At 38.1% G+C, this 18,602-nt stretch overlaps 1 long non-coding RNA gene across 2 annotated transcripts; it reads left to right on the top strand.

Annotated features, from left to right (window-relative positions):
• Window positions 1–518: 518 nt before the first annotated feature.
• LOC147753075 (uncharacterized) lies at window positions 519–9,472 on the top strand. 2 transcript variants are annotated; one of them, XR_015312304.1, is made up of 3 exons: window positions 519–580; window positions 3,330–3,507; window positions 9,394–9,472. It is a non-coding gene; the product is annotated as an uncharacterized LOC147753075 (long non-coding RNA). The 2 variants fall into 2 exon arrangements; XR_015312303.1 differs by lacking the exon at window positions 9,394–9,472 and adding an exon at window positions 4,216–4,591.
• The last annotated feature ends 9,130 nt before the right edge of the window (window positions 9,473–18,602 follow it).

The raw sequence follows: 18,602 nt of genomic DNA, 5'->3' as shown, positions 1-18,602 counted from the left end.
TATAAAAGTTTTAAAATTTAGCACACTATTTCCGTGCATAACCTGTTCACATAATCTACTTACTGTAAATTTATGCTCTTGCGGATTTTCAGTACTACATCGTACTTGATGCGCCCTACCTCTCTAGCTTTGTTGTATCCGGCGTTTTACGTAGAAGCCACTTTTCTTGACGATTTTATACTGATCCTACGCTTGATCAGAATTCCGCTTCTTGCTCATCAAATTCAACAGAAATTTTGCTTCCATTGGCTCTTACATCCTTTGTATCTTTGAGCGTAATTTTTTTCTCGCTTGTTTAGTATTCAATGGCTTACAATGCAGCTCATGCGCTTAATACACCCGTGAGAAATCTTTTGGTTGCTACCAATACTACTTTCTTGGGCCGGCAAACCGTAAACTTTTTTTTGCTGGAGCTGCGCGGGATAGGTACCATTAAGAGTATGGAACAGCACTCTCCACCATTTAATTTTGTCATAAAACATCTTTGGAATAGGGCCAGCCACCAGAACAACTTCTATGCTGCGAATGTCAAGATGACAAAACACCATATAGACGAGGAAGCGTATCGTCGTCTAAGAAGGTAGATTTCTTACAAGCATTATTAGAGTGTATCTTTGTGTTCTCATGACGTCATGAACATGTAACCTTACGTGTGATAGAGAGAATACTCGCAATCTATTATTACTATTCGTTGAGCGCCAAGTATAATCAAGTTCAAGTATGTTAAAGTATGTCAAAGGATGGAAACTTTTGTTTATGAAATTACTCTCTGCATGTAAATTTTGTACAAACCTAATATTAACATGCTTTTTTGTTTGATGCCGTGCAAACTCACTCAACGCGATGTGTCGACGTAGTTGTGGCATATTACTTATTGCATATATATTATAATAATCCTCAAGTAAATATAATCAGAACTGAGTATATAAAGATATGTCTGATGTCGAACAAACAATGCTAAGACACCCGCAACTTTGTTGTTTGTAGCATTCGTTTTATAAAAAAAATCGCCCCTCACTGGCCCGAAACTTTCCCTGAGGACTGAAGTCGCAAGTAGAGCAGAACTTTCCCTCACCGAAGTTTCATCCAATGCCTGTGCCAAAATATACCTCCAAGAGATAGATTTGTGAGAGGTCTTAAAACGCAAGCAGGAGTGTTTTCTATGTTTTTGTGACGGTCGACTATTGTACTCGCTTTGATCCAGTTCATGTCGCTACTTCTTGCTAGAGTTTGAGTAGGTAGATTCTAGAATCGCGCAAAGGTACTGGCAGAAATCGAAAATGTGAAACTGGAATGATCCAAGAAGTTGCCAAGCTCGCTACCATGGACGCTTAATTATTGCAAGCAAGGTCGCGCGACACAGTCGCCACGTTTCAAGGACGTGAACGTAAAAGAGAAACGATTGTGCGTCAGGAAACATAGCACGATAACGCAGCCGTACGTGAAGATGCGGAAGCAAAGGTCTCCATACGTCTCACGGGTCAATAGCTGAAAATGTAATTCATACCGCATATGCAAAATGAAAGACGGCATACCGTCAAAGACGATGCGTTTAGATATCAAGGAAAGCTGTTATGGTGTCATCGAGCCCTGCTTTGAATGCTGAAAAAAGGCAGGACATACTAATCTTAAATTTCCACTGCTTTCTCCCATCCATTTTAGAAATAAAAACAGATGGCGCTGTTGTACAGCATATTTTTGGCTCTACATCATAAAGTATGCAGTTCAACTGCTGGTCTCTTGAGTGCGACCTGCTGAGATATGGGAATTTGAGATAATACTAGTATATCCTTACATGAAAGTTAGTTGGAAAGTCCTTACATGGAAGTTAGTTGGAAAGTCCTTACATGAAAGTTCGAAAGTCCCGCTTACCGTATATATATGTGCGTGTATGTTTCAACAATGTATATATGTGCGTGTACGTTTCAACAACGTATATACACGGCACTCACTTGATCACCAATTTTTATACATATTCATGGCATTTCTGTGTGTTCTTAAAACACATAATTAGGATTTTTGTACGCAGCTTATAAGACACGGTTTTCGGGATTATCGTTCGGGATTGTATTCCAAATATCTAAATATTATGTTTAATAACATTTAGATATTTGGGATATAAATTTAAATATAATAATAAATATTATATATCCCAAATATATAAATAAATGAAGAAACTCTCCTTTTGAACCTCTGAAAAATTCTATATCTATTAAGATTGCTAAAGATGAGGTCTAATCTTCATGTTCTGTTGAATATATGAACGCTTTACTGCACCTTCATGCTTATCGTTCTATGCTTCGTATGCTAGCGTTCATATCTTAAAATTTAACTAACACTTTACCCTTATGTATATTAATAACTTGCGTTACCACATCCGATTTAGTTTCTTTGCTAGTTCTTCGAATTAATCTATGTCTGCATAGTGTACGACACCTATAAGCTATTTCTTAATTTTGTGACACTCGACTCAGATAATTATAACTGCATGGTCCTGCGCGGTCATTAAATAACCGCACTGTCTATCGCCTATAGCCATGCCACTCAACTATGAATCTTCCAAATGTTTGAAGATCAAGGAAAATCAACATTATTATAATCGGCAAAAGAAACTCGTTTGATGCTTACGCTTAATGTTATGATTTCTATAGACTCGAGCCTGCCCGGATTTACCACTTACCTGAATGTTATCAGAATGTTATTTAAGTCAAACGAGCTTAAAAATTTCATTAATTATCAATGCACCAGCAAAACAATAATTTCCCTATTATTTACAGATTTTAGGTAAGATCTATAGTACAGCGCTTGATGTCCTAATCTACATTTAAGTAGGCTGTTTTAATGTTAATATTTGCATCAACATTTTTTAAAAGTATACTATTGTTAGGTCATAAGCTACTTACCAGATCTATAATAATACTACTAAACTCGCTGAGTGTCGGTTTCAACAACCTCAATAACTCGGTGTGGACATGATAATACTATTGCAGCACGCTGAGGGAATTACGTAAATACGAGTGCGCAAACCGTTTAAACACATTCACGTTCATCACCTTTAGGACAGATTTATAGTTACGGTAAAATTAGTCCAAAAACATCGTGTACTATAATGTTGCGTTGTAACCAGACGTTACATTACACAAAAACACGTCACTGAAACGCTACCATATTATTATTTGCTTTTCCATACAAAATGCTTTTTGTAATGATCATTTTTTATTTTATTAAAACAGAATACGATATTTATTTACTTAGGACGGTTCAACTAAACGTTTGGACTTCTGTTCATGTACATCAATATCTTCTGTTTGTCTAAAAATATTTTTTAGGGCTTCACCAGAAATTAAAGGAACAGCAGGATGGATTCTAGCTTCGTGTGAGCGTTAGGGGCTTATTGCGAAAACTGGTTGCCGGGCATCAAATCTACCTACACTTGAGAGTTAGAGTACCCACCTAGCAGACATAAGGTCATGCTTCACGCCCTCCCAAGTCTCATTTACACGCCAGGTATTTTCGTTACCTGCATATTTTCAGCATCGTGTATAATGCTTGTCCAAAGTATGTTACTACCGCATTGCTATCGCTAATTCCGTATTCAAAATATAGTGCTCTATTTCACATGACATGCATCCTTACATATCCTTTAAATTAATCTAAGTAAAAGAAGTTAACCATGAATCCTGGTAGAATTTCATTGTTGGCTACCAGAAACGAACTATTTATAGCCACTTACTTTGCGCTCATATATCCGCAAACATCTGTACGTTTAAATATTTAAAAAATTTTTTTTATATAATGCTATTTGGCCACGATTGTCTGGTAGAATGTCCGCGTCCTGCATTTGGCGTCCCTCAGCGCCTAGTGAATCCAACGTCACACAGCATTATCCAAATCTCCTTGTGATCTCCTCGTGCGTAAGTCAGACAGGACGTTACTGTTTTTGACGGCAAACTAATACATTTTGTCCCTTTCGGTGCAATCAAAGGTGAATTACACAAATCCGGGCCATCTAGCCTATAACGAAACCTTCCGTTGCACTAACGCGTATCTTGTTGCCGCCGTAGCAGTGATCTTACTTATTATCTGCCCTTTTAGTTTTTAGCTAATCTTTTAATTTTTTCTTCTTGTTGAAATATCCTCTACTAAGAAATTATCGATGGCCTCTTTCTAATAATTTTTTTTTAAGATTGTTGTCTCTTAATTGGACGCTTACAGGCGATCAAATAAATATGCCAACACCACTGTATTAGACTAAAAACAGATGAAGTATTTTAGCGGGGAACCTGTAGCAGTCATCGGCGAGTATTGTTCACTTTTTTTGTTTAGTTGCTGTCAATTCGAAACCAAAATGAACTAGTTTCCGATAACTCCCGTTTTAGTTATACGATTACTGCTGCTATCGTTATAAACTTGATTTAAAATTATTACTGGGACTTACTAATGTAATGTGAAGATTTAATAGTTTGAAAGATCACGTTTTCAATTATTCCACGAGTATAATATATATAACTCGTGCATCTTCTCTAAAAGCACGGAAGGAGAAAGAGTTGCAAACGGTGCTTACATTACTTTGCAGCTATTCTATGTGTGACAAGATGGACCCACCTACGGTACACCGTCGACTGCATTTGGAACACTATCAACAGTCTCATAGAATATTGGGAAGAATCCATGCTGAAGCCCGTCATTTAGTTGCTATATGCAGTTTCTCTTTTTGAAATGTAACAATAATGAAAGCATTCCACGGTTATTGTATATATTAGTATTCACTTATTTTATTGGTGTTAAATATTTTCGAGAAGGTAGAGTGTTTAGGCTGCGCGCCGTGACGCATGTAGCAAACTATACGGTGTAATTTTTAACTTCGATGTCTTTGCCTAAATGACAATTTCTAAATCGAACAAGATTTTGTTGTAGACCAGATTGGAGGTTGTCCTTCATTAGAAACATGTCCCCAATTTGGACCGGCCTTGATTTCCCCTTAGTATCTACATTTACAAACCACAACTGCAAGATATGCTCGTGGCGTTGCCGTATGGATAAGAATTTAACTGGTTTGTTCTAACGTCTGGTGCAAATCTAATGACGACGCTGCCTTAATGATTTCTGTGCCGGCGCGGCCTTGCAAAGTGACTGAGACAAGCGCCGGCTTGACCGTGCCGCCGTGAATAGACTGTGCGAGCGTCAAAGGCAACAGTGAGCTAAGGCTGCTGACGAATATGTGATTAGGCCATCATCGATAACGGTGACGAGCCTATAAACCATTGTACTCCTAAATAACGAAGCACCCTTCATCGTACCAATAAATTTTTCCCAAAGATTAGCAGCCTACGGGGCTTGCGAGCAGACAAACTCCCAACGCACACGAGCTAACAACGTGCAAAAAAAGGGTGATAAGCTAAGCTGAATGGCCATTTGATCCCAGCAGCGACCTCCGCGAATGACCATGCATTATCGTTGGTCAAGTTAATACAGCCCGGGTCACTGGCAAGGACCCGTCATAGAGCCAGGTGAGCATCGGGGTTTCATACCGCAAGAACAAATTCGTAGTGAACCGCCCGGAGAGTGCGATGTGCGTTTTTAATGCACCACTCCAAGATCGAATATGAAAAGGCCAACAAAAGTTAAGACCAATAGTTGGGAACGTGTAACTTTGGCTGACATTATTTCGGTATCGTATTGTTCAGAAGTTTTGGTGTTATAAATTAGTACCCTTCGTTTTGAAGGCAAACAGCGATGAGCTGTGTTAAAATTATTTACCAACATGAAAATAGAAGTAAGCCTGAGCATCGTCACCGTACACGACTGTCCACCTCAGCCGACAATCTGCTATCAAGCGAATTCTCGACGCCGATTACTTCCACCTACCAATAACGCTTGCCATCTCATGTATCCTAATAGATAACTGCAGAGAAACAGACTAAGTTAGAAGGGTATTGCCTGTTCGTATTGTTTACACCTTATTCGCAATAACCCATCCAAAGCGACTTTCAGCAGCGACCACCTTATGTTAACCACGCGCGTCACCTGGTTGTATATAATGTTATGAAACCGATCGGTATGCATAGGCACAGCTATCAACTTGGGGTTAGAATCACCAAGATAACATGGATCAGCGGGAGTAAGAATGGTGAAAATAGTGAAAATAATAGTTATAACTATTGGTGAACTGTGGCGTATAATGAGACGTTTCTTTGCAGAAAAACGCGGTTGTTGTTGAGATCTCTTTCGCTGCGCCTACTGACTGTAAGTGCTCGTTCTAGTTAGAATAGTCAGTTAAGCAGAAATCGGGTCTGTCGATTACTTGTTTGAAACAGTTACGGTCATTATAGATGCTAGGTGTTCATACCGATGAAACTCCGCTCCGTTGTGCCTCTTCTAAACCTTCTTTGTTTGCGACCAACTATATCTTTCAAAGGAGTGGCATCTATTCGCGATGCTCGGTAGATCAACGCACACGAGTGACCACGACTTCTGCTGCCTCTTGGTTCTTGTTCCTTTGGTAGATCTAATGGAGTTTGATGAAGGTTAGCCGCGCCGTTTGCGTTAATTAGCTGATCCCGACAACTTCTATATTCCAATTTTAAAAGCACGGTGAACGGTACCACAGTCCAGCTTAGTACTGACAGGTCTCGGCATTTCAATATTAAGCTGGGCTATACGGAATTCAGCAATTGTCGATAATTGTAGATGTCCCTTGTCATTATCTTCACATAGCTGGTAGATTCTCTAGCTTAACTAGAATTCACTTCTTTGCCATAGTGAAAATCCAGTTGTAGTTCGTTTCGTTGTTTGTACCAGTTTTTTTGAAAGCCCACTGTAGTTCAGTCAAGGCGATTCACTTGTTGGCATAGACCCCTGTTGACCGTCATTCCATATATGCGTTGAATTGTAATTGGAGCGACTGGTACGACATCTGCTATCTAGCGAATGGTTCTGGCTAGATATTAGTCAGGAGCGACGGTGGTACATCAAGAACGAATGGAAATCCTTAATCTGTTGTTGATCTGATTCGAACGACCCAGTATAGCCGATTGGGTGCATGCTTCGGATTGGTTTGTTTGGTCGCACGTTAAATCTAATAGCCTATAGCCGCTGCATTCGCCACAAGCTGTATCGTAGTTGGTCCATAACATGTGCCTTTTTCAGACCCTTTCCTCCGTCAGAAGGACAAAAAGGCAGATAAGCTTAGATTTGCTCATCTAATTTCACAATTTGTTTCAGATATTCTTCTGTACCCTCTACTAGATAATGATGCTTTACTTATACGGCCGAGTGCAAATTGGCCCTATTTTCTCGTATCATAAACTCATTTTTAAATCGCGTCGTCTTTCCACGCAACACGCTGAGTCTGATACCGCTACATAGATCTTCAGTCACAGGTGCCCAGTGAAGGCCACAATCTTGTTAGTTTGGGAACTCAAAAGGAGTAGTCTGTTTGGGCTATGCTTGACAGGCGTGGACATACAGCAATAATAGGACAGTGAATTATGCGGTAGCTGAGGCGTTCAGAATTACTAGGTTATGTACACAAAGTCATTTATGTAGCGTAAAATGTGGCACAGATTGAGCCACGGACACAAAGCCACCAAATTATCAGCGCGACACAGTATTCCCGTTTAAGAAGGTCTACAAATTTTGCTTGCTTTGGGACTATCGGCCTTACAAAGTTTGCTTGTTTTGCACAGCGAAGGTTTATTAGCAGTACGGGTCATATACTAATCCCACTCTAGTGAGCTTATGCCATAGGCGTTGTTGAAGCGATTTCAGTCGTTTCGAGGATCATCGTGGGACAATATTAGATAGACAGCTCGACGGAGTCGATATTAGCTCCGCATGACATCCAGTTTTTTGACAAAACCTTGGCACTGAGTCCTTTTTTTATAGCACCACATTAGGATGGTATATCCTTGATTGCAAGTTCGGAAGTAATTGTATGACTACGCTAAAACTACTAAGATCGGAGAAAATAGAATTTTTTAGTCGGGAGTCTGTGGTAGTGACTGGCGAGCCTTATAGAAATCTTGTTCACTTTCCGCCAATTCGAAACGAAAATGGATCAGTTCGAGAAGTAAATAAAAGAAATTATAAGTGTAATTGTAAACATGATTTATAATAATTCGCTACTCACTGCGATCTAATATGGCAAGTTTATTAATGTTTGTAAGACTGCATCAGACAATTTTCGTGTTTTCCATGAATATAATGTACGATTTGTACTCTTCCTTCAAAGATAAGAACACAAGCAGCAGTAAGTGGTGTTAATACGGCTCCGAAGCTCTTCTAAGTAACACATGGTGACGCCGCCAGCGCACCATTAATCTCACAGGATGTTCGACAAAGATCTAACTAAACCCTTTATTCTATAACCCCTTATTGTATCGGTGTCTAGAATGATCTTAAATCTTTTTTTGCCATCAATCATTGCATACACCTTGCCTATAATATCGAAGATTTTAGTTGTCTATGGATTAATTAAAAATTCATAAAGCTAAACGCATGACTTATTGGTTTTGCTCCTAGAGGTAATAGAGAGTCTGCCTGTATATTATAAGGAGTACGACTAATGAATACAGTAATTATCCACTGGGTGGCTGCTCTTCAAATACGAGAAGTGAGCATTTTCGGTAATAGCATATGGTTTTTTCTCATTTCGTTGAAAGATTTTTGCATTCTGCGCTACGATGCTTCTCTTCGCAAAAATGAAAGGATGATTTACTGACAATGTGTTAACTTACAATGCGTATTTCTTGTTCAACTTTTGCATAATATTATCAAAATTTTTGCTTTTAATGCCTTTACTGAATGTTAAACCGACAGCTGTTACTGTCAAGAGTTCTGATGATGAAGGTTAGTGTATAGCATGCACTGTTCGATAGACCGTCTGTTAGACCAGGCAATACTTTTCCTAATTTCAAGCTCATTGTCTAGGAACCTGATTAGAAGTTCGGTTTAACTACTTGTAAGACTGTTATTTTTCTCTAAAACTGGGCTTTCAAATCGAATTGTAGATATTAAAATATCAAAAAAAACTTATTATGAGGAATTATGAGTTTCAGTGGCTCTAAAGCTCTAACATTCTGACAACATGAGGATAGAAAATGATTAAATCACTAATCAATGAGAAAATTTCACATTGCAAACTCTTTTTATTTGATTATTATATTGCAGCCCTGCATCCTATGATTTTCTTTATTATATTCCTTTTATGATAAGGATTTTGCATTGCTCATTAGGAAAATCGAAGTAATAGGCTTTATCTCTAGTAGGGAAAAAAATGGTACTTTTTTTTAAATTTTCAATGTGTGCAAACATGTGTATGTCGAAAAAAAAATGATGCCACTCTTTAGATCGTTTAAAGTCAATCGCGGATCTTTCGATTCTCGTTTACAGCTATGGAGCACTGCGATTTGAGGTGGAATTCTAATCTAAGAGATGCATTGATCAGTTCAAACATCTGCCAAACCACTGATAAAAATTCCTAAATGACATATAATTTCATATGACATATAATAAAAGCTTTTTTTTCATAGGCGCCTTGTGTTATCCATATTTCTGTCGAACTTTTTTCCGGATTTTAACTTAAGTTAAAGAGTTTTAAGAAGGCTCTGTTTTTTAAGGATTTTCTCGAAGATGGACATTTTGCTCAAGAAAGCTTCTACCTCTTGGATAGTTTTACTATACTTCAGGTTATTTTTTATATATTCTAGAACAGTATTTTTATTGTGTGACACAAACCGTCTCCAAGGGCTTTCTCCTCTAAATTTTTACGGTATCTGTGACGCCCAATACTGTTCAAATAATGAATTTGGAGGTGTCGACATGCTAATATATATATATTTATACAAAATAAATTATAAACGACGATTTATCACGAAAGTTAATAACCACTCATAGTTGTCAATCACTTACGGATGTCACCGCATAAATTTAATATTTTCCTTTGGTAAGATAATTTGGGCTTAGTCCATTTGCCCTATATTTTGTTTAACCGGAACTTCGTATCGATAAACAACTATTTTATTATGGTAGTATATTAAATTGCGAACAAATCGATAGTGCGCGTAATGAGTACCAAGCTCGGGACACTCAAAATGTCTTAAAATTCTAGCACCAAATTCTGCTCGTTACGAATATTGCGTTGCATGCGCAAAAACTAAATAACATGAAACAACCAAGGGTAAACCGTTTCAAAAATGACTCGATTGTATTGAATTTAGGCTAACTATCTAGCTTGTCATCGCGATACTACAAGCAGTATCAAACAACTGATTCAGCACATTTTGAATCTCTAGAGCGCAATAATGCAACTAATTGTTAAAATGTCTGGCGATCTCCTGTTATGTTTGATAATTCGATTTCAGACCAAGATTCAGAAATGGAAGTTCTTTGATACTCACGATGGATATGAACTGGCTGCCAAGAAAAGGAGTATCTAGTAGTATTAAAGAAAGAATCTGAGAACGCTGATACGAAACAGTAAGCTATTTAATTAGAGCTACCAGCTGTGAACTGTAGTGCCTTGACAGCTTAAAAGTATGAAACGATTAAGCTACAATACCGACACTATTGTTCTTAGCCAGATTAAGCGTGATACTTCAAGTTTAGATTAGTTTGCTATATAGCCGATTAATTAGTTAAGTACGAGCCTAACTTTTCCAATAATAATTTTGGACTATCTGCTTCAGCCAAGCGTAGTAACAGGTAATTATTTGTCAAGACCTCATTATATATCGAACGCTGCATCGAACTATGGGGATTTCGGAGTGATATAATTATCTCCGCGATTTTTGTCTCCGCGAAAGTTTACTAAACTTAGGGTCACATGAGGCGGAGTCGGTTTAAAAGAGAGCGTAGACACATTTTCTTTCGTGCTGGAAGCCAGCATCTGGAACAATGCTTAATAGCAGTAAAGGACCTAAAACTTGAAAAATTTGTAGCTGTGTCTTTCAAAAGTGTTACTTTCCTCAAAGCTCGTGCTAGGAGGTCCGTGTGTTCTAAGGCAGATGACGTGGACACCAGAATGAAGTACTTCACCTTCTTTATCGCCAGGTTTTGCTACTTCACCTCAGCTATTTTTAACCAAAGGTTAATCAGATCTGCTAATTTTTTCCTACGGGTGTTTCCTTTCTCTAATTTTTAGATCCCAGGGCGGTGTCTTAGCTATAACCAGTGCTGCAAAGGTGCTGACCGCACGATATGCTTGTATAATGCGGAGTGTAGCCATTGCAAAATAGATTCCTTTTCTTCTTCGTGTTTCGTACTTTCTTCATCTACATTAAAACTCTGAGTGGAAAGATCGATTCTATAACCAATATTAGCAGATTCCGCTATGTTGTTCCCTCAGTGGTTAAAAATATCCTCACAACCGAATTCGCCGCTTTGCTCGCGGCGTAAATTAAGTAATTTATCTAAATACACTCCCACATATTTTGCACCGTTTACCACTTAGGTCTGTTGAACGTTTATAAAAAAATTACAGCCGCTTAGCCGTACCTTTTTTCCACCATTTTTCTTCAGAACCAATTCTAGGCCTCTTTTTGACATGCAGTTTGAAACGGCATGCAGAGTCTTATTCGCTTCAATTGCCAGGACAGACAGCTATCATTATCTAGACACGGTTTGTATTTCATCTTTACTCCCATGAGAAGGGCCTAAACAAAGTAGATCTTTTTGGAGCGTTCATATCCATTTCCGTACTTATGATCTTCATGTCTTATAGGTAGATAGATGTACGAATAAAGGTACGAAAGGCCTTTCCTAATCATTGAGCTGAGGATTATTCTCCATTGAACTTTATTTAGAGCATTTGACATATAAATTGCCAAAGAGATCTTGCGGATCCTCGGAGTGAAGTTGTGTGCCGACTCAGCTTTCTTAGTCATCCATTTCGCAATGATTTGTTGACATGCCGTATTGCACGTGAAAGAGCAGACCGAATTCTTTTGCGAGCTTCTCGAATCGTTTCTCCATTGCCGTGCCAAATCTTTGGCGCCAATTTAAGATGTGAGGATTAATGTTTATTATCCATATATCATAAATAGCTGATAGCATGTATGGGAGGTCGGGGGGTAAGTAAAATAAAAAACGGTATTCTGACGATTATGGTGTGATGGTAATGTGCACCATAACGCATCCTTTCGGCTAAAAAGGTAAACGTGGTACACTCACGACAAGCAATAGAGATTCCCTCGCAGATGCTGATCTTAGTTAAGCAAGCAAGCCACCATTCTTACTGTAAGGGGTGTGATGCAGAGATGTACCAATGAGTTACCAGCACCATTGGATGGTAGGTTTGTTACGAGGTTGGCAGCGTTCCTCACCCCGTTAATGGGTGGTGTATAACCTGCATTCTGTCAATGCTTATTTGTTCATATGTGATACATCTGTTTTTATGCTAGGAGAATGCAGAATGTGAATTTTCTTCTCCTCATAGATATCACACACAGAGGCGTTTTCGTTTTGCCTCTGATGATTTTGCATGGGCGGTTTCACCAGGTCTTCGTTAATCTCTTTGAGTATCTCTTCTTAGGATTCTTTTGTTGTCCGTAATGAAGGGTTCAAGAATGTTTCACAGTTGGTGATATGCCGTCACCAGCCAGTTACTAATACTTTCACGCTTTTGACGGCCCTGCGAACTTGCAACTCACTCTTCTAACAGAGGCAGTAACCCCAGTTTAGCAGTATTTTAGTTTTACTGGCTTTGTTCTTCTGGGATATGTGCTACGATAACTGGCCAGTGAGCAAACCTCGTAGGGTGCTTTATGGAGTTCTTGTTGTCTTCTATGGGTGTGTTTTGTCGTAAGCGGTTTGTAGTACTTCATTCAGAACTTTTCAGTTTTTCAGTTTGGACCTCTTGTTGAAAAAGTTTGTCTGTAGTGCATCCTTTACTAGGAAAATTCTAAGTGTGGTTTCTTCGAAAGCTTGTTATTCAATGACTGTTCCAACCAGACTTGTGTATGCAATGATAAGGTCTAAAAAGGACTTCCATTTGCTGTTTGGGGTTGGTTCATTAACGCTAGGTTGTTTGCAGTGACCCACTCTAATAATAATGCTTCCTCTCTTCTGTACGTAGTCTTAAAACCTTGCGATTCAGCTGCCGTGTTGAAATCCCCCTGGTAAGTGTATCATTTGGACTGGGCGCGTCCCGAACGGATTTTGTAACATATGTTTAATTGAGTTTATTTCAGAAATAGAGCATTAAGAAGATAATTATAGATTATTTTATCTGTTCAGGCAATAGCAACATAAAGTATTTCTAATAAGGAGCTACTTAGGAATCATGATCCTGCTAGATTTAGGCAACACTTGACTTACACAGATTTGCCAAGCAGGAAAATAGCGTGTCTGGATATGTTGGGTTCGACGTATCTGATTTTTGTGTACATTGTAAAAAATCTAAGGTGAAAATAATTCAATTATTTTTACGCTCACATATTGCTTTGAGGTAAGGGCCCGCGCATAGTCATGAAGACCTTTAGGAGGAAAGCAATACTTTAAACAATCAATTCTTTACCAGAATAACAAAAAAATACTCACATATATAGGTTTCACTATATAGATAATACTATTATGTCGATATGTTTTATTTACATTCAAAATATAAGTGACAGCATTTTATGGAATGGTAGAACGGTTTTCATGCTTATGGCCGGTACGGTTGAATGATACCCTCTCCTAGAGCATAGTTAGAGCATGAATAGAACTTGCATACGGAATAGAGTATACAGAAGTATTTTTAAACGCAACTCAATACTATTGTATCGTTAGTTTTCTAGAACAGTTTGTATTTGTACATACTTGTAGATCGCCATGTTTATCTCTTTTTTAAATAAAGGCGCACTCGAATTGCAACTACGTCCTGAAATTATCTTATTATATATATATATATAAAAAATGAAAATTATAAAACTAAATTTAGTATATAGAGAAATTCTTTTTTAATTCAGTGTATTAAGATGAATGTTAAAATAGCATGAGCTCAGTTATTATTAAGCTCGGTGAAAATCAATCTCATTTGATTTTAACTGTCCTAAAATTCGGTTCAGTTTGTCTGTAGTAAGTAAATGAAGTAAGAAAATGGCATATTTCGTACAATGGTACTGTATAGGTATTATATATACACACAATATAGAGAACTTGCTGCATATTTATCTAGAAGATTTTCTTTCTTCCGGGTATCTTTCCCCTCAGTGAAAACCGTATTTGTCATCTCGGTAGCTGGTAAGGCTTCTAATAAGCTAATTCGTTACATTTTGAATTATTTTACAGGATAAAAAAGCGCTTCCTAAGTGATGCTTGATTAGTTGTAAATTTATATCATAGTTTTTAAACTACTCTAATCATTGTATCCTGAATTGTCTACGTGTTCCAAATACTGAAAAGCTCTGATTGTGCCTAGAGAATTTTGGAGACCCGTGTGACCACCTCTTGAAAGCTCTTAAATTATAGGTACGAAACCATACCAACACTCTTTCTCGGCCACAGAGGTCTAGTTTATGCAATCGCTACATTTTTCTATTTTCCATCTGGTAACCCTCAAAAAGGCGTTTTATTCTAGAGGTATCTAAACAAATTATCATAATTCATTTGACGCGCAAGCAACAAAATAAAATCTGTTGATTGTCTAGATCCCTTTCTCTATAACATCTACGTAAATGTAATGAACAAATCAAGAAGGTAGTAGTGTGTTGGAATAGAGAAGACAGAGTTCGTTCTTCGTAGTGATAACTGCTCTAAAAATACGTCTAAACTATCTATATTATTCTGTATTATGCTGATCTATAAAAAGAAAAAAAGAGTAACTTGCAAACGAGACAGTGCTTTCTTTAGCGTGTTTATTGTGGTTGATCACTTCGCGAGGGTGTCTTATTTAGAAACTTGTAAAAACTAAGGCGTTTCTAAAAACAAAATCAATGAATCGGTTTTGTGACACATCTTTGCCTTAAGGTTAGGTCAATGGCTAAATCTGGAGCAATACAGGCTGTATACTCTTATGGCTATGCCATGGGCATCGGCATTTTGTGTGCGATTGAGATATGGTTGGATTGAGGCTCCTATATACGTAGAATTGTCTTGCAGTGATGCATCCCTTGTCTTGTAAGGGGATAAAGGGAGAGAGGTGGATATGTACTCATCTTTTCAGCATTTAAAATTGTGGTCTGTCCTAAAACCCCTTTATGTCGACGTTATGCTTGGAGCCGTTAGCTTTGCCGTTGCTTATTCCTGGTACCAAACGAGGACATTCAGTGTTATTAATATAAAAGATTTATTCGTATACTTAATAGTCTAAAAAAATTATGCTAGGAAAGGTTTCGAGAAAATGGGCACGTTACTTTCCTTCACCACCATAGCTCTTTAAAGAGAGGGAGACAGAGAACGAAGGCATCATTGCGAAGTAGTTTCACGTAAGTAACATCCTCAGTTCAATTATTTTTCAATTATGCAGGAAACGCTCATGTCCTTGGCCGAGATATAAAACTATACAATTGGTATTACGCTAAATTTGACCATCAGCCTGGCGGTAATTGTTGGCGGTTTAAAGAGCAGCTTGAATAGAACTTACCCTAAGAAATTGTTTATCTTTGTGAGTCGAAAGAACATCCAGCAGCAGGCAGTGGATATTGCTCGTCCAAGCAGTTCAGCTATGCTTATACGAAATTATCTTTGCCAATGACGTTTGCTTTTGTCCGTCTCGTAAAAAAGGTAATCTGGTTCAACGCGCCTATCGTATCTTTGTCTTTGAGTACGCAAGACTAACTCTGTCGAATTTTGTTTAAATGGATTTTCCAGAGAAATTATTGCTTATTTTCTGACTGGTCGGTTACTTCTTTGTACCTCGAACACTACCCGACCAAACCATGTTGTAATTCCAAGGACTCGTTCTTCATAAAATCCATTCTTACCTTGTCCTGATGATTAATGGCCGGTTCCACAGGCATTCGAAGTGAATTAGTTACGCTTTTGCATGTCGTTGACTAATTGGCGAAGTCCTATATAACATCGTAACTTTCATTCGCATATAATCAAAGGGGCGTTAATATGAGTGTTGCTAAAAGTCAACAATTTGAGCTGTCGTAAAGGTGCCGGACGCTACCCCCTGCTTCGAAGCGACAACCGTACTCTTTACAAGCATAAACCAATCCACAATGCAGCCCTTTAACACTTACTGCCGGCACATGCCAATAACTTGCTATTTCATGTACTGCTAAGGTTCTTACATGATAAATATTCACCTCGTAACTGAACAATGTTCATACACTGAAAGGCTGGAATTCTAGTACGCCAGTCGAAACTTATTTTTGACAGTACTGTACTTCAAAGCTCTGGTAATTCATCCCAGACCCGCAACACTTGTTACTAGGCCTATAGTCAAAACCCAAAAAATCTCTGCCGCGTATTAATCCTCACCATCTCGCGGTCATATCATGCCAGCAGGGTCCCCTTAAAATACTTCCTGACGCTCCGCAGTGCTTGATTCTTAGGCCATTGTTCTTGGCTTGTCCGAAATTCTAGCTTATCTCTTGGGTCTTTCTTTTATTCAGTATCGTCAAACCTGAGGCTTTCCGTTCTCTTTGTCCCGAACTAGACGGCCCATCCCTCAAAGCTGCTACAAAGTTGAAGTATGCCAACTATAGGTTCGTCTTTGACCCTGTTTCATGACTGACTTTGCCGATACCTGCACGACGTCCTTCTAACAAAAAAAAATATTTATTTTATTATCTCGGAACTTTGCTTGATACGGACCGTTCCTGTACTCTTGCTGGTTTATCGGCGTTGACGTCATGGATAACACCTCTCATAGGAGAGTTCCCGATATTATCGATTAATTTTTCAGCTCTAAATTAAAATATATATATATATATATATATATATATATATGTTAGGAAGTGCGTTAACGAACTTACAAAACGTGTCGAAGCGCGCCGTCTCGACTAATCGGAAATGTTACGTAGGCTGAGAGATCGTTTGAAGAAGGCTGAAAAAACTGAGAGGGCAGATATCTCCTGCACCAAAATCGTGTGAAATCGTGATTTGACATATTTATACGACTTTGATGTGTACTGACTATGGCCAAAGGCACTCAAGTAGTCAATGAGACAAAAGTGAGAAATACGCAATGTTTTGAAAAATGTACAAGGAAATTTTTCTGATCACAACGCCTTTTGTAATTGCCTCCTGAGTAATGCTTGATACGTAAAGCAAGGTGATTTATTTTAAGCTGCAGTATTAGACCAGGAGACTCGGATCTTAAATTAGAGCTGTTATCTTGAACTATTCCGATAACTTTCCCATTGAAAGCCATAGCCACAGAACATAAGAATGAAAACACGACAGGCGTAAAAATCACGTGGTGTTTTTATCACCATCAGCTGAGTCTTGAAATGCATGGATTTCCGACTCCACGTAAAAACATTATCTGACCATGGTCAACGACTCGTTCTCCATAACGCGGGTATACATCCTCGGAGTATTTCCTCTATTTATTACCTCAGTAAAACACATCTCGCCATAGACGATTGTGACGTATTGTGGAGATTCTGTAGTATGTTCTCGGTATATCCAAGCAATACTTAACGACCATGAAGCGATCTAAGGGAAATTAATCTAGCTGTGAATATCTATAGACAACGAAAAAATAAAAAGGGCAACGACAATTTTCCTCGAAATAGGTAACGAAATTTTTGGTTTGAAAAACGTAACTTTAAGCAAGATGGGTATGGTTGAACATATTGGGAGTTAGGTCCTTTGTTTTGTACCTATTGTTCCCAAATGCTTATTAGCGTATCGCGGTATAAAAATGTATTTATTTTAAAATATTCGTCGTTTTTATTATATAATACTATATAGAATCTTATGTATTAACTATATATATTCGTATTCTTTATTTCTACATGTACATACACATTCCTGAGTGGGTGCAGCAAAATTTATTTGTATAGTTGTGGCGGGATGTAATCCTGCTTGTCATTGTCCTGTTACAGCTCGCTCTTAATGGGTGAAAGCCGCAGATTCTATGATCTTGTTGCATATTGTAGGCAGCTTATCTTTAATTATGTATTTTGGCGTGTTAAAGGAGAATTTTGGTTTTAGGATTGCATTTGAGCAGTCCACTGTCCTAGCGTACCAACAAAGCAGTTTTGCATAGATCTCCGTAACTTGCTTCGCATTAACGCCATTCGTGTTATGCAGCTAATAGTTATTAAAGGGTCCTAATTTAGCTATGCAGGTAATTTTTAACTCGTTTAGGCTAGAGATTGCCCTAATGGTAATCATGAGGTGACTCTTGTGGTCAGTGAGAATATTTTAGTTTATCTTGGTATTTATTTTGGTTTAGTAGTTCTCCAATTCTTATTCATCAGACTGGTCCATATTCAACCAAATACTTTTTAGTCTGGCACTTCGGTTCGCTCCTCTGCTCTTTTGATGTTTCTTTGTTAGCTTCTTATTTGAGTTTAGAAAGGTTTTTCTAGCTTGAATATTCTATTAGAATTGCTTTCTTTAAATGTTCTCCCGTTACATTGCTTGTGATAGAGTTATTTGCCTTAACACGTAGAACTAGTATAGCAGTCGAAAATTTATTTATTTATTTGTTTATTTAT

The sequence above is a fragment of the Varroa jacobsoni genome, unplaced genomic scaffold (genome assembly GCF_002532875.2).
Source record: "Varroa jacobsoni isolate VJ856 unplaced genomic scaffold, vjacob_1.0 scaffold_765, whole genome shotgun sequence".
Lineage (NCBI taxonomy): Eukaryota > Metazoa > Arthropoda > Arachnida > Mesostigmata > Varroidae > Varroa > Varroa jacobsoni.
The sequence above is the reverse complement of the archived record's forward strand: the minus strand, read 5'-3'. Positions and strand labels throughout refer to the sequence as shown.